This window comes from Notamacropus eugenii, chromosome 2, assembly GCF_028372415.1.
Source record: "Notamacropus eugenii isolate mMacEug1 chromosome 2, mMacEug1.pri_v2, whole genome shotgun sequence".
NCBI lineage: Eukaryota > Metazoa > Chordata > Mammalia > Diprotodontia > Macropodidae > Notamacropus > Notamacropus eugenii.
Window position 1 is genome coordinate 149,387,739 of NC_092873.1, and position 16,925 is coordinate 149,404,663.

Consider the following 16,925-nt stretch of genomic DNA (forward strand, 5'->3'; position numbering starts at 1 on the left):
GTAATTTTGTCTGTTAGATTGTAACATGTCATTGAAAGATAGGCTAAAGGAAATGGAAATGTTTAGACCGAGAAAGAAAAGCCTTAGAGAGGATGTAGTAATTGCATTCACATTTTCTAAGGGTTGTCACAGGAAAGAAGTTTAGGTAGTCATAGTCAGTGTGACAATGACCTAACTTTAAAGTTCCATACCACTTTGGGATTACATCAAACTTTGTTCTACTTGGCAGAAGAATAAAAGGGAAAGGGGAAAAAAAACTAAGAGCAATAGATAAAAATTGAAAAGAGGTGAACTTAAACTTTATGTGAGAAATAGAATTCTTACCATTTAAAGTCACATTTCCAAAGCAGAATGGGCTGCTTGAAGAGGTTTTTGTCACAGAGTTTTTTATAATGAAGGCCAGATCACTTGTCAGTATGCTATAGAGGGGGTTATTATTCATATATTACTTGGACTTGATCACCTCTGAGGTACTTTCTCATACTGAAATTCTATGACTCTATGAAGGCAGAAGTCTTTTCTTATCTTTTTTCTGAATTCATCAGCATCTAGCATACTAAATTAGGCATTCATAGTAGGTGATAAATGTTTTGTGAAAACCTAAAGAGTGAAGGGTAAGCATAATCATAATCACAAAAATGGCTTTTATATAGCATTTGCAAGTTTGCAATGTACTTTGCGTACATTTTCTTGTTTATTTCTCACAATTGCCCCATGAAATCTATTATTTGGGGCATGATTATCATTACTATTTTGCAAATGAGGAAACTGAGGCTCAGGAAGGTTCATTGATTTACCCATGATCACTTAGTCAGAATTAGCAACCATATCTCCTTAAATCCAAGTTTGGCACCCAATCAATGTAGTACAGAATGTTTTATAAATTAGACTATTTTAATAGAAACATCACAATGTGGGATATCTTCAACCTGGGAAATTTTCTCTAACATTTAAAGCAATCACCTGTAGTTAGAATTCCAACAGTTTTCTTAAACGTCTTCATCTCTTAAAGTCATTTTGACCCTTTTATGCCACAAAAGTACACATGCATGTGGATTTCAAACAGGCAAGTCTCTTTTAAACTTTTAAGCTAGAACAAACACTCCCTGAGCAACTTCATCTGACTGCCAGCAGCAAAAAAAAGTACTCTTAAGACATTTATCAAGAGACCAACTACTGCACTTTATTTGTAGGGTGTTCCAAAAATTTTAGTAAAGTTTTAAACTTTAATAGCTTAGAGCTTTACTAAGATTTGTAGAAAACAGTGTATGAATGTGTGCATGCACTTATGTGTGTATTATATACATGTATATGCATGTATGTGTGCATACACACGTATATGCATATATATATGTGTGTTTAATAAAATTTTATGAACAAAAAACTGAGACTAAAGCAAGTATAGCTTATATCGTTTAGGAAAAAAATAAGATGGAAGATATGAGAACTCTGAGTTACTAGAGGTTATGGGTGAGGTGTCATGAAGATGAGAAGACATAAAAATAACATTGAAATTTTTACCACCTTCCAGAGGCCAAATACAATTATCAGCAAAGATCTAGCCTGTCTCTATAATGGCAAGGCAAAGGGAAGGAGGGAGTGTGAGGAAGTCACTGAGAGTGGAAACAGAAGAGGAGAAAGGAAATGAGCTATCTCTGTGCTTGGATACACAAGCACCAATTTCTGTACTCGATTGGGTGAGTTTTAGGCTTCATTAACACTGTTGGAGGGAACCTCTATGATGAACATAATGGGTTATGGGAGAGCATGGACAAGAGAGGCAGTGGATGGAGCATCATGAATCAGCTTGAAATATATGCATGCATATATAAATATAAATACACACACATATATATACACATATACATACATATATACATAAATATACAGTATACATATATAATATGTATATTATGTATGTGTATTGTATATGTGTGTATGCAAATATGTATATATAATATCCATATATACATAAACATGTATGTGCATGTGTACACATGTATTTGTGTTTATAAGTATATGTGTATATGTGTATGTGTGTGTATTTACACCTCCCTGGGCAAGTCATTTGACCTGTCTCTATTTTCTCAACTGCAAAATGGGATTAATAGAATCTGATATAGATGGTTATATTGAGAATCAAATGAGATAACATTTATAAAGTGTTTAGCTCTATGCCTGGCATATAGGAGTACATAACAAATATCTATTTCCTTCCCTCACAACTTTAAACAAACACACACACACAGTCACTGGTGAAACTTTTAATTTAGTGAATTCATAAATCCACTTAGTAGTTGAATACACTTATTTTGCTCTCATTTCATAAGCAAGTTTAGATGCCAGTTCAATGAAAGATTTAGAGGAAAGAAAGCTAGTTCATTTTGTTCTGTTTTACACAGAACTGATTGAAGAAAATTGTTCAGAGAAGTAAAAAACTCAACACAATGGAACTCTTCCAGCAATCAGCTGAGGTTCATTATGCCAGACCCTATTCATATTCCCATGCATTTGTGTTTCATCTTAAACTTCCAGAAGCACTACCTTGAACAGAAAGGTTGATCTAAGCTCTTTGCACTTAATTTATTTGGTGTCTTCCCGCTAAGAGGATCAACAGAATTGAATATTTATTTTCAAGAACAAAAAAATCTACAGGACATGGTGGAAATGACAATACAAAGTCTTCTACCTAAAAGATGAGGTTTTTCCACATAAGTATGGTGATGAAGGTGGAGTGGGTTGAGTGCACAGTTCTAGAGTAAGAAAATATACTGCTTAACAATGACTAGCACATAGATCTGCAAGTACTACTCATTGGATACACGAGATTAATTCACCAACCTTCTGTTTCTTAATATAACAAGCTCTTATCCTTCACTTCCCTCTAATAATTGTATCATGTTTAAAGACTAACCCTGCTAATGTGATGCAGTGGAAAGAAAGACTAACTTTAGAGTCATAGGACCTGAAATGGAATGCCAGACCTGGAACATACTAGCTGTGTGTCACAAAGCACCTACGTGGTAATGTGGAAAGAACTCTCAGTCTAGACTCAAGAAGATATGAATTCAAATACTGCCTCATACAATTTCTTACTGTGTGACACAGGGAAAGTCATTTAATATGTCTGCATTAGTTTCCTCAAATGTGAAGTGGTGATAATAAGAGTTCTCACTATACAGTATTTTTATGAGGATCAAATGAGGTAATTTTTATAAAATGCTTAGGACAGTGCCTGGAATGTAGTACGCATTTAATAAGTATTTGTTCCCTTTTTCCTTCTCTCCGGTTCAGTTTTATTGCCTGCAATAAGGATTTTCAAAAAATCAATTGAATTCAACAACTATTTAAAAACATGTCATGCATAAGACACAGGGTTGGGTTACTAGGAATTTAAAGAAAAAATGCCCCCCAAAAGCTGATATCCTATTGGATAATGAAAGTTTTGATGCATTCCTCAAAGTATAGTAATTGGAAAGTACTTTATACACCATAAAGTGCTATGTGGCTGCAAGTGGTTGTTATTCAGCAGACAAATATTTATTGGGCATCCAGGACATGTGATATGCACAAAGAATACACATGATTCCATCCCACAATGAGATTTCTACCTGGAGTAATACAATATGTTTGACAGCACAGAGCAAATAACAATGTAAGGGAGGAATTTGAGAGTTAATGTAGGTAAAATTTCAAATATCAGTAGAACCTCATTTTACAAGTAACCTGGTTTACGTATGCTTCCCTGGAAGAGGAAAACATTTTTGCATAATTTGTCTTGCAGGATGAACAAAAATTCACAGTAAGAACATCAAAATTTTGTTGAAAAATATCACCCAAATAAGACTGCAGCAATGAGAGCCACTAATATTTTTTAACAATAATGCATTGTCATATTTCTGTGACATTCTGAAAAAAAAATAAAAATAAGTGTCATTAGATAGATTCCTAGTCAGAAGCAAACCTAAAGAAAAAAAATCAGTGAGTCAAAACATGAAAGTGATTCTGCAAAAAGAAAAATAAGTGAAGGCAGTAGTGTTAGTCTTACTTTTAGTGAAAGTAGCTTAAGAGAGAACACTCCCAACATTGAAATCCCAGATATTCTCATAGAAGGAAATTCTCCTTCCAAGCAATAACCATTCCTCCTCCTCCTCCCTCTCATATTCCTCACATCAGCCAGGACTCTTCTCAAAGGTAAAATGCAGGTTAACTTCCTTTATTTTCAGTTCATATTGTGTGTTAATCATTGCTACTGTATTTCAGGTGCATTGAGGATGAAAAGCTTGCTTAAAACAAAAAGTAATCATAAATAATTATTTTTATATGAATATGTTTGGGGATGTGGTACCAATCATTCCACCTGACATTACTTCCTATGGGAAAATTCTGTGCAATATGAAAAAATCACATGACAAGCAGAAACCCAGAATGAATTAAATTCATAAACAGAGGTTCTACTGTAATTACATTTGGTATTTATCTTTACCCACCATTACATTTTCTTTTTTTGTATTTATTTTTAATAATTATTTTAATTTTCAACATTCATTTCCACAAAATTTTGAGTTCCAAATTTTCTCCCCATCTCTCCCCTCTCCCCACCTCAAAATGCCTTTCATTCTGATTGTCCCTTCCACCAATGTGCCATCCCTTCTAACACCCCTCCTTTCCCTTATTCTCATCTTCTCTATTGTTCTGTAGGACAAAATAAATTTCTATAACCCATTACCTCTATTTATTTCCCAGTTGTACACAAAAACAATTCTCAACATTTATTCCTAAAATTTTGAGTTCCAACTTTTCTCCCTTCCTCCCTCTGCATCCATCCCCACTGAGAAGGAAAGCAATTCAAAATAGGCTATATATGAGTAGTTTTGCAAATGACTTCCATAATAGTCATGTTGTGTAAGACTAACTATATTTCCCTCCATCCTATCCTGCCAATTTATTCTATTCTCCCTTTTGATCTTGTCCCTCCCCAAGACTGTTTACTTCTAGTTGCTCCCTCCTCCCATTTTCTCTCCCTTCCATCATCCCTCCCACTCTGCTTATCCTCTTCTCTCCCACTTTCCTGTAGTGTAAGACAAATTTTCATACAAAATTGAGTATGCATGGTATTCCTTCCTTGAGTCAAAAGTGATAAGAGAAAACTTCACTTTTTCCCTCTCACCTTTCCCCCATTGAAAAAGATTTTTCTTGCCTCTTCTATGAGAGATAATCTGCCCCATTCCATTTCTCCCTTTCTCCTCCTAATAGATTCCTTTCTCACGCCTTAATTTTATTTTTTTTAGATATAAGCCCTTCCTGTTCAGCTCACCCTGTGCTCTCTGTCTCTCTGTCTCTCTGTCTCTCTCTCTGTATATATATATGTGTATATATATATATATATATATATATATATATATATATATATATATATATATATATATATATATATATATATATATATGTGTGTGTGTGTGTGTGTGTGTGTGTGTGTGTGTGTGTGTGTGTGTCTATAATCCCTCCAGCTACCCAGATACTGAGAAAAGTTTCAAGAGTTACAAATATCAAATTTCCATGTAGGAATATAAACACCTCAACTTTAGAAAGTCCCTTGTGGTTTCTCTTTCCTGTTTACCTTTCCTTGCTTCTCTTGAGTCTTGTGTTTGAAAGTGTTTCAAATTTTCTATTTACCTCTGGTCTTTTCATCAAGAATGCTTGAAAGTCCTCTATTTCATTGAAAGGTCATTTTTTTCACCTGAAGTATTATATTCAGTCTTGCTGGGTAGGTGAGTTTTGGCTTTAACCCTAGTTCCTTTTACTTCTGGAATATCATATTCCAAGCCCATTGATCTCTTAATGTAGAAGTTACTAGATCTTGTGTTATCCCAATTGTATTTCCACAATACTCAAATTGTTTCTTTCTAGCTGCTTGCAATATTTTCTCCTTGACCTGGGAACTTTGAAATTTGGCTACAGTATTCCTAGGAATTTCTCTTTTTGGATCTCTTTCAGGAGGTGATCAGTGGATTCTTTCAATATTTATTTTGCCCTCTGGTTCTGGAATATTAGGGCAGTTTTCCTTGAAAATTTCATGGAAGATGATGTCTAGGCTCTTTTTTTGATCATGGCTTTCAGGTAGTCCCATAATTTTTAAATTGTCTGTCCTCGATCTCTTTTCCAGGTCAGTTGTTTTTCCAATGTAATATTTCATATTATCTTATATTTTTTTCATTCTTTTGGTTTTGTTTTCTGATTTTTTGGTTTCTCATAAAGTCATTAGCTTCCATCTGCTCCATTCTAATCTTTAAAGAACAATTTTCTTCAGTGAGCTTTTGAACCCCCTTTTCCATTTGGCTTATTCTGCTTTTTAAAGCATTCTTCTCTTCATTGACTTTTTGAATCTTTTGCCAATTGAGTTAGCCTATTTTTAAAGGTGTTATTTTCTTCAGCATATTTTTGTGTCTCCTTTAACAAGCTGTTGACTCCTTTGTCATGATTTTCTTGCATAGCTCTCATTTCTCTTCCCAATTTTTCCTCCACCTTTCTTACTTAATTTTCAAAATTCTTTTTGAGGTCTTCCATAGCCTGGGACCATTGCATATTTATTTTGGAGATTTTATATGTAGAAGCCTTGACTTTTCTGTCTTCCCCTGACGGTAAACATTGTTGTTCCTCATCCAAAAGGATGGGAGAGAATACCTGTTCACCAAGAAAGTGACCTTATATGGTCTTATATTTTTTCCCTTTTTTAGGCATTTTCCCAACCAGTTACTTGACTTTGGGGTCCTTTGTCAAAAGGAGGGCATACTCTGGGGACCTGTAAGTTCTCAGTTCTTCCAAGGTGGCACAATCAAGGGACAGGAGTTTACTCCTTGGCCTGGCTAGCAACTGAGATTCAGACCAGGTGTTCAGTTCCCCCAGGGTCTTTAGATGTGGGGGTCACCACTCAGGGCTGAGGATCAGATCAGCTGCTCACTTCCCTCAGGGACTTTAAACTGAGGCTCCAACAATGCCTGCTGTGGCTGCTGACACCTGGGGCAAGGGCTAGGGGAGGATGCTGCTTCCTTTTCATGGAAGTGAAAAAGTCCTCTTACTGACCTTTGGCACCTGTGGGTTGAGGGACCTGTGAACTTCTGCTTCTGCTGCAGGGGAATCTGCCCCCAAGGCCTGCCCTGGCCCTGCTTCTCCCAGAGCCCTGTGGCTCAGTCTGTGCTGTACTCCACTACACATCTGGTGTGACAGACCTTTCCCACTGGTCTTTCAGGTTACCCTGGGCTGGAAATATCCTCCACTCCATCTTTCTGTGGCTTCTGATGCTCTGGAATTTGTTGAGAGTCCTTCTTTACAGGTATTTTATGGGCTGTGGGGGAAAAGCTAGAGTATGTGTGTCTTTCTACTCTGCCATCTTGGTTTCCCCACTGTCACATTTTCATTCCTCATTCTTCTTATACCTTATATCTCCCTTCCCCCTCAGTACTCCGTTCCTCCAAAAAGACATACCATTTCCCATTTTCATTGACTGTCTCTCATGCCTAAAATAATCTCCCTCCTCCACTCCACCTTCTGCCTTCTCTAACTTCTTTCAAGTCCTAGCTAAAATCCCACCATCTACAAGAAGGCTTTCCTGACAACTCTTAATACTAGTGTCTTCCCTCTGAGATTGTCACCAATTTGCTATGCTTACATACACACATACATACGTACATGCACTTTTACATATATATATATATGTTGTATTTATATAGTTGTTTGCATTTGGCCTCTCTTTATACTGTGAGCTACTTTATGAAAGGAGGTTTATTTTGTCTTTCTTTGTATTCACAGCACTTAATATCTGCTTAATAAATATTTATTGATTAACTAACTGGAAAATCAAACCAAGTGAGATCAAAGAACAGAAATCTCACTTTAGACTGTAGTGACTAATGAGACTTCATTAGGGAGATGGAACTAGAGTTGGTTCTTGTGTTTTGGATAGAATCTGGATAGCTAGATAACAAAGACAATTCCATAATACTATGAGCAAAGGTAAAGAAATGGAGTACAACATTAAACTGAGAAGTTTTTGCACAACCAAACCCAATGCAACCAAAATCCGGAGGGATGTAGTAAATTGGGAAAAAATTTTTACAGCTAAGCTCGGGGATAAAGGCCTCATTTCTAGAATATATAGAGAACTGACCCAAATGTATAATCATACAAGTCATTCCCCAATTGATAAATGGTCAAAGGATATGAACAGGCAATTTTCAGAGGAAGAAATTAAAGCTATCTATAATCATATGAAAAAATGCTCTAAATCACTATTGGTTAGAGAGATGCAAATCAAAACAACTCTGAGGTACCACATCACACCTATAAGATTGGCAAACATGACAGAACAAGAAAATGATAAATGCTGGAGAGGATGTGGGAGAGTTGGAACACTAATTCATTGTTGGTGGAGCTGTGAGTGCATCCAACCATTCTGGAGAGCAATTTGGAACTATGCCCAAAGGGCTACAAAAATGTGCATACCCTTTGACCCAGCAATATCGCTACTAGGACTATATCCCCAAGAGATCATAAAAATGGGAAAGGGTCCCACATGTACAAAAATATTTATAGCAGCACTCTATGTAGTTGCCAAAAACTGGAAGTCAAGGGGATGTCCATCAATTGGGGAATGGCTGAATAAATTATGGTATATGAATGTAATGGAGTACTATTGTGCCATAAGAAATGATGAACAAGAAGACTTCAGAGAGGCCTGGAAGGACTTATATGACCTGATACTGAGTGAAAGGAGCAGAACCAGGAGAACTTTATGCACAGCAACAACCACAGTGTGTGAGAGTTTTTTCTGGTAGACTTAGATTTTTGTAATAACACAAGAACTTCTGAAAAAAAAAAAAAATCCCAATGGTGGACCTCAAGGCAAAAAGCCTTCCACACTCAGAGAGAGAAATATGGAAGTCACTCACATAATGTAGCAGATCATGTTTGTGTATGTGTATCTGTTTGTGTATCATGTTCTGATTTGTTATACGGATTCTTTCATTTATCTTAGTCTGACTACACAGCATGACGATAGTGAAAATATACTCAATAGGAAAGTATATGTAGAATCTATACAGAATTGTATGCAGTCGTGGGGAGGGAGGGAGGAAGTGGGGGGTGGGTGGGGAGGGATAAAATCGCAATTGTATGGCAGTGATTGTTAAACATTAAAAAAAAATAAAAAAATTAATAAAAAAAAAAAAAAAGAAATGGAGTACAAAAGAAAGTACATTGTTCCCCGTGTTTCAAAGATAGTGAGTAGACTGAAGGAAGTCCAATTAAACAAAGTGTCCCAAAAGACTTAATTAACTAAGACTTTTTCCTTATTTCATATAAGGTTTTGTGTTTTACAAATAACTTTCTATACATAAATGCATTTAAGTCTTACAATGATCCCATGACATTGATAATAGAGGTCTTATCATCTCCAATGTAAATGTGTGGAAACTGAAGAGAAAAAATGTAGTGCAACTTGCTTGTCATTACACTAAGAGTAGAAAGCATCATTTGAACCGAGATCTACCCAGCTACAAGACCAGCACTCATTCTACCAGCACCCTGATCCCATAGATTCACCATATTAATTCCAAATTTAGTGTGGGCACTCAATTGACTTAGCCCTCTACAGCTCACCACTATTGAATACAAGATTCAGTTAGCTCTGTGTATATAGGTACACATTTCTATATATGTAGGTATGTATGAATATATACATATAGTTTAATGCAAATGCATATATATATATTCTTGTATAAGAGCATAATTTAACCTTGATCTGCAATTTACTAGGGTAGCTTCATGGAGACATAACCTAAGACACTTATATCTTTTGTCATGCAGGATGAGAGAACCTTGCAATTGCTGAGATTCCAAAATTCTCTGTACACAAAAAGGTGTGTTCATTTGACTCCTATAGTAAGACTTAAAATTGAGTAGAAAAAGATGTGCCTCTCATTAGATCAGGTTTCTGCTGTGCAGCAATATGTCTTTGATTAAAATAAAATATATTCCCAGTGCACTATTTCTCTTAAAACAGAATGCTCACAGACATGTCAAGAAATTGCACCCTTACTCAGAATGGATACTCTTCCTCTAGATATTAGTGTTCTAACATTAAATTCAGTGGCTAAGACAGACACATGGATCAAATAAAAGGGAAAAAACCCATCATTTTGAGAAAGCAAGATTTAACAATGCTGTGTTTTTCCTGAAGAATTGCTGGTGCTTCCAAACACTACTGAAGGATTGTTCATTTTTTTAACAACAATAACGTGCACAAACACTTTGTATTTGTGCTTACTTTCATGTTTTATCTTGGGAAGAACCTCCATTCAGCTGTAGGTCTAATATGTTTTGTCCTTGGCCAACCTCAGCCACTGTCCTGGATATCCTATTCATCAGAGTTTGGCTATTCATTTTTTAATGCGACATTCTATTGTCTCCAATGTGCAATTTGGACTGTTCTAATTAAATTTGTTATTTCTAAACCAAGCACACAGAAGCACACTTCCCTACGAGTCTTCGAACTCTATAATAAAACTGCGGAAGTAATGATAACGTAAAGTCAAAAGAAGGGTATATTGTCATTGAAGTATATCCACAGTTCATGGATATTCAAATACCCTTTTTGGATCTTTGGTGCTAGCTGTCTGGTAATATATCAGCATATAGCATAAAGAAACCCAACATAATCACAAGTCAGGTGAACTTTGACCCTTACAATTTTGCCATTTTCCTCATTTCACATGACAGAGAAGGGTGACTGAAGGAGAAGTAGGTTTTTGTTGGTAGATTGCAAAACTGAATTCAATACATCCACTGTGTACTGTTGATAATAAATAGTCAAATGAACTAATGAGGGAGACTTTGGGGCTGGGGCTAGCTATGGCTCTACTTGTAGCCATATGGGTTTCCTAGAGAGATCTTTGAGGACTTCCTGATTCAGATTCATTTTAGCTTATATTCTGGAAAGGAAATTGCCTGAGTGTTTGATACCTAACCTCTAAGGTAATATCTGAGAACCCAAGGCCTAATATCAGAAGTGGAATTATAATTTTTCAGCAAGAAATATTCTTTTAACAGCAAACCTTCTCTAGCTCAGGGGTTCCCTGATTCCATTTAGGCTGATTGTCCCAGAATCTAAAGCCTTCTACAATTTAGAAACTCCCAGCTTCTAAAAATTAGGTGTTTTTTCACCATTTATTTATTTTATTTTTAATTTAATGAATAAAACAAACATTTCTCATAACATAGCGTAGTTAAAGATATGATTGCACATGAAGCCTCAAATCTGTTATGCACAACTTACTATTCCTTTAATTACATAATAAAGTATCATGTCATTTTTTTTCTTTTTTTTCTTACCTTCCCACCTAAGAGAGAGCTACTATTAGAAACAAATAGGTGTGTATGTTTCTGTGTGTGTGTTTGTCTGTGTGTGTGTGTAAAATTATTCTATACAAACTTCTATTTATCAATTTTTCTTTATATACAGGTAGCATCTGTCTTCATATGTGGGAGATGTTTTTTAATGTGGGAAAATGTCACTACAGAGTATCTGAGAAATGAAGAATAACTCAAGAAATACCTCTGACTTGAGTAAGAATCCTTGTTTTTCCCAAATATTTGACTGAAGTAATGGAAATAGATGCCATATGACTGGCATTTCCCTCACTTACTATTTCAGGCACCATTACGGTGGTTCTTTCTCCCTACCTGCTTAACTCCTCATAGTCTCTATAGTGTCTTATCTCTTCATGTTCAGTAACACCCTGTCATTGTACCGTATGTAATTAACAGTAATAATATAAGTAGATAAACATTTTATATTTGTTGTCTCCTATATTAAAATGTAAATTCCTAGAGAGCATGGATTGTCTTAGTTTTCTATTCCCATCCTCAGTGCTTAGAACAGAGTTTAGCACATAGTAACTGTTCAATAAGTGCTTTTTCTCTGTTCATCTATCCATCCATCCATTCATTCATTCATTCATTCATTCATTCATTCATTCATATAGTGATTTGAGGTACACAAATCACTTTCCTTATAACAACACTGTAATGGATGGCGTTGAGGATTATTTTCTTTGTGTTACTGAGTTGTGTAGGAGTTAAATATGCAAACACAGAAGATTTTTTTTTAATTTCAAAGTGCCTATCTCTTCTTCCTTTGGAAGATGGTGGGAAAACATATAATTGAGTTCTTTTCCTCTTGTTCATATATACATATATATATACACACACACACATACATACATATATACATATACATATATATACACATATGTGTGTGTGTGTGTGTGTGTGTGTGTGTGTGTGTATACTACAGAGTTCTAGGGACCAAAATCCCAGACTGAACAGAGGTTTCCATCTTTTGGAAAAAATATTTCATAATTTCTATATGTTACCTATAAGTTAAAATCTAATTCAAATTAAATGCTAAAAATGAATAAGATTTAATAATCATACATTGTGAATCCTCCAATAAAGCCTTTCACTCAGTCAATAACCATTAAACATCTATCAGCCAGTGTGCCAGGACAAAAAAAAAGGACAATTCCCTACATTCAAGGAACTTATTTTATCAGTAGAGTCACAATATCATAGAGATGACCCAAGTTGGTTAAGGCCAGCCCAAAAGATTATAAACTCTTTACTAGGCCTTATCAAGCTTGAGAGGCTTTGAGTATAGGCCCAGTGGTAAACAATGTCTTTTACTAAAATAATCATAGCCAGAAAACTTTCTACATAGAGCAAAAAGCAATTGAGAGTTAAATGAATGGTTAAGTGATATGGGCCATGACATCACAGAGAAGAGCCCAGGTATGGATGTGTTTTGCATGACTTAACATGTGTAATTGATATCATATCGTTCACTTTTTCAATGAGTGGGTGTGGGGCAGGAGGAAGGGAAAGAATTTGGAACTCAAAATTTTTTAAAATGAATGTGAAATATAAACAAATAAAAAATTAAAAATGTAATTGGGAAGCATTTAACAAAATGGATTAAAATATAATTTAAAACAAAAAAAATCAGAAACTGTACCAACAAAGACTATGATATTATTTTATGTTTAATAAACATTCTTAATATTTTCTATGTCACTTTCTAGACAATCAATAAAATGATAAATCAAGTTCTCATTTTTAGTGTTTACTAATTTCTGCTTTCACACTGACAATTTAACAATCAGCCCTCAAAAGCCTATATTACTATATTTAAGTCACTTTCCATCCTATCATAGCTTAGTTGGTGGAAGTGATGAGGTTCAGACTCTGGGAACTTCCTTGAGCTCCCTTGGAATCTCCTCACTTTACCTGGCTTTTCATACTCAAATTGAGCTCTCTTTGTATCTCTCCACAGAACCTGGCTTTTCATACTCAAATCTGTGACCATTGTCTGTTATCTCTCGATTGCCCCACCTGCTTCCCACCCAAACCCTCCATTCTCTATCTCCTGATAGCCTCCAGGTGTTTCCAGCCTTTGACCCTCCTTGGACTTCTCCTCAAGACCCTTCCTAAACCCCTCCTCCCATCACCCTGGACTACCAGACCACCCCCCCCCCCCCCCCCAGATCCCTCCTATGCTCTTCAGATGCAATCCAGCTCAGACTCTGTCTAGCTGGGATTGTGTCTGCCCCGCTTGTGAATACAAGCGTCACAAATGCTTAGGCTCCTTAAGAGGCAACCCAATTAGGTGAATCCTTAATAAACTTTGTTTTCTTTGGCTTTAAGAAGGCTTGAGTCGAATTCATTCAAGCACGACCCAGACCGTTGGTATTTTGGGGTTCCCCATCACCCCTCACCATTAACCTCATCAGAAGAAGTTGACTTCAATTATGAAATCATCTGAATGAACATAGGAAACACACTTAATATTCAGCAAGACATAAGTTCCTTACATATAAACATGCAACAACAAACTCAAAACTATTTTTGAGAATTTTTTTCTGGGAATAATGTTTTTGAAAATCCTCTTAAAGTAAATAGAACTATTTTTTTTTAATCCCTATGAAATTTGAAAGTATCTTTTTACTCTTTGGATTTCTCAAAGGAATTCTGATAGCCTCTTGCTGAGTCTTATGGATATTAAGGGTAATTTTACTAATGCATTAATTCTATCACCATAAACAAATGACCTGATCTCTTCAGCCCCAGTTTTCTTGTGTGTAAAAGGAGAAAAATTAAACTAAATGACCTCCAAAGTATTTTCCAGCTCTAAATCTCCAAAGAAAGTAAATGTATAATTTGGAGGTGGTGAATTAGCTCTTTTGTGATGTAAGGCCCTGAACATAATAGGTACTTAATAAAGTTTTGTTGAATCAAATTAACTTTAATCAAGTCAACCTTCTATAATAGATCTCAGTGGACTTCACTGAAATAACTAAGGTCGTTTTTTTTACTTTCTCTCTAACAGTATTCAAACCAAAACCCCCTTAATTCTCATATAGTTACAACTATTAAAAAAAAAAAGGTAAATATTGTTAGCTCCTTATTATAAATTTGAAAACTCTTAACCTCAAGAGATCATGTGATTTATTCATAGTCATCAAATGTAGAAAGTGACAGCAATAAACTTTCAGGTAATGGCTTTATCTCTTGGAGAGGTATTCTATTCTGCAAAACCCAGAAATAGCAGTAAGTGTGGTTTTCAGAAAAGCTTCATTTGTGAAATGAACTCTTTTTCCTCTTAAAAAAATAAATACCAACCCACTGCATTTATTACATATGGTGTCTAAAGAGGAGCCAGTTGGAAGGAAAGGTGACTGACTAGCAGACCATAACAGTATTACCCACAAATCACTTTGAACTTAGCTGCTTTGGGGTTGGGCAGACAAAACCACTGCTGCAGCATTTTCCCATCCAAAGGTTAGGAGGAGAAAGCAATTTCCAGAGCCAGTCAATTTGGCTCACCTTGCACTGTTCAGCGGGTCACTCCTGAAACAAAGGTGAGCAGGGCCAGTTCTTCTGCAGAAACCAGCCTGCCTTCCACAGAACAGTACCAATGAGTGCTTGTCACATCAGAAAGGAAGCACGAGTCAGAATTTAAGCTGCTGCTTTAATTAATCAAAAGACAAAGCAATGACAGAACAAAAAGGAAAACGCAAAGTCTCAGAACTACTACATCAAGGAGAATTGGTCTCTTCTTGATTCCTTCATGTACAAAGCCTTGATGTAGAAACGCATACTTGTTAGACTCTCTAGTTATATACTAATATTTAAGATGTCTGGGCAACACAAATAAGACAATACAGCTGACTCCTCTTCCACTATTCCTGATATCACTAAAGATCCATGGATGTATCTACTATGGAAATTTGAAAAATAAGAGCAACTCTGAGTTTTTTTATAACTATAGGGGTGAAAAGAAATGAAACTGAGGGGAAAAAACACAGAAGAGTTTAAAATCTACTTTTGTAATGACAATCTGGTTCTTGTCCTTGCTTGAGAAGGTCTAAGGCTTTGTTTCTTTTAAAAATTACTTTTTCCTGACATTTCTGTTGCAAAATATAAATCAAGGCAACACTGTTTTGGTCTCTGTGATCTGGCTTTATCAGAAACTTTATTTTAAAAAAAAATCTAGAAACTGAAGCATAAAAGTTTCCTTTTCCTCATGTGAGAGTTCCTACATTATCCAGCTTTCTGAGGCATATAATGAGATCTTAGCTCCCAGCATTCCATTCATTCTAATGCAGCACTGGCCTATTGAAAATATTTCATTGGTCTTACAGATGGAGAGTTCGTGTTGCTATTATCTACTGAGTACTCAAAGCATTCTCACATAAGAAAAAAAAACATACCTTAATCAATGATTTTATACTCATATAATACTCATACTCATATACTCATATACTCAAATAAAAGGGAAATAGTTCAAGGATATAAGGAACCTAAAGTTTTTGGATGGGATTCAAAAGCTTTTAAGCACTGAAATTCTTATATTTTTGTCATATTTTACCTTCCAAATCTGCCCACTCGTTATAAGTGTGGCCCCAAGAGGTGAAGGTGAAATCAGGGACATGAAGTTGATTGGCAGAATATGTATTCTTCTTTTAAAATTCAGAACTATTTTTAATGATCTACATTAAAGAGATCTACCAAATAATTTTCAAGCAGCTCATTTATACTGACAATATATGGTAAAGAGAATTTAAAGACTTGTTTGTAGACATTTAAAGACTTAAGCTGCTCCAGCCCCTGAATGAAATGTTTCTCTCATTTATATACTTTAAGTTTCTCTGTTAGGTAAGTGCCCCAACTTGACACCAGGTCCTCTACCAAGGCTTTGCCTAGCTGTTTATCAATCATTCATCTATTCCTTGATTCTTCATTCATTCATGATCACGTGCTAGCTAATCTTGTTTAATGTTACTCTTAATGAAAAAATAAATGTTGGCCCATATACAGAGACAGCAATAATTACTTGAGAGCAAAGGTGGACTTTTTAAATTTCAACATTAAATGCTTACAAATTTTTTGGAGTTCTCTAATAAAATATTACTGTGAAGCTTCATTAGTTAACATAAATGATGATTCTAGTCTACTCTTAAGAATGGATCTAGTGATGACATTAATGCTTGTTGCTTTATGAGCATACTTCATTAAGAGAGGCTGCAAAAGTTTGGCCCTGAGAAATGATTTTGGTTTTGGCCACAGCCACCTAAAGAATTGGGCAGGAGTTGTGATCTGTATTGATGGAAGAAGGACACATGATCATAAATTATTCAGAAAGGTTGATCCAAATATAGAAAGGTGCCCCTCTAGCTTGTGTGCCTATTTCAATGGATCAGAGATATCCCCCAACCTTTTCATATCGTGCAGCACATATTTTGAAAATATATATATAGACATGTGTATATAAATACATGCATTTGATATGAATAAATACTTGGCCTCACATG